Consider the following 712-nt stretch of genomic DNA (forward strand, 5'->3'; position numbering starts at 1 on the left):
AATAATTGATTTCTCAATTAAGTAGAGGCTTTTTCATGTGACATTTATGAGAGATATGAATAAAACCTAATTTTGTAGGTATTTATCAATATCTCAAAAGCAAATTACTAATGCATCAAATCAACATAAAGGTAATTAACTCTTGAATTAAAAATTTAACAAGTAATTTGTATATCCTTTGGTGGACTTGTTTTCTTATTTTGTATCAATTTATAGTTTTATACATAGATAGTTCAAGATTTGAAAAAGAATCCTTGAAATACCAGTGGCATCAAATACTTCATTATAAAAAGTTAAAAACATCAAATTCTTGAGATCCGCTATCTTCCTTGGACTTTTTCTCAAAGGGACATGAAAAAGAACCTTATAAATGATTGTTGCAGAAGCAGATAGTAATTCCACAGCAGACACTTGTTCAGATTATGTAGTCTTGTGGAACATTCATTGTGCCTTCATTAGTCACCCACCCCCTTTTGATAAGTTACTATAGAATGTCATACTTTTCATGAATTATAAAATGTTCTACTTTCTATTGGTAAAAATGATTTCACATGTAATATTTCTATTGTTTAAGATCAAAATGTCCTTTGCCAAATATATATATTCTTTCAAAATGTTCAAACTTATAATTACATGAATACAATAGTAAGTAAAACAACACACAATGTCTCATCTTTGTGTGCCAGCAATCTTATACTTTGAATATTTTTGT

Source organism: Quercus suber, unplaced genomic scaffold (genome assembly GCF_002906115.3).
Source record: "Quercus suber isolate HL8 unplaced genomic scaffold, Cork oak 2.0 scaffold_862, whole genome shotgun sequence".
NCBI lineage: Eukaryota > Viridiplantae > Streptophyta > Magnoliopsida > Fagales > Fagaceae > Quercus > Quercus suber.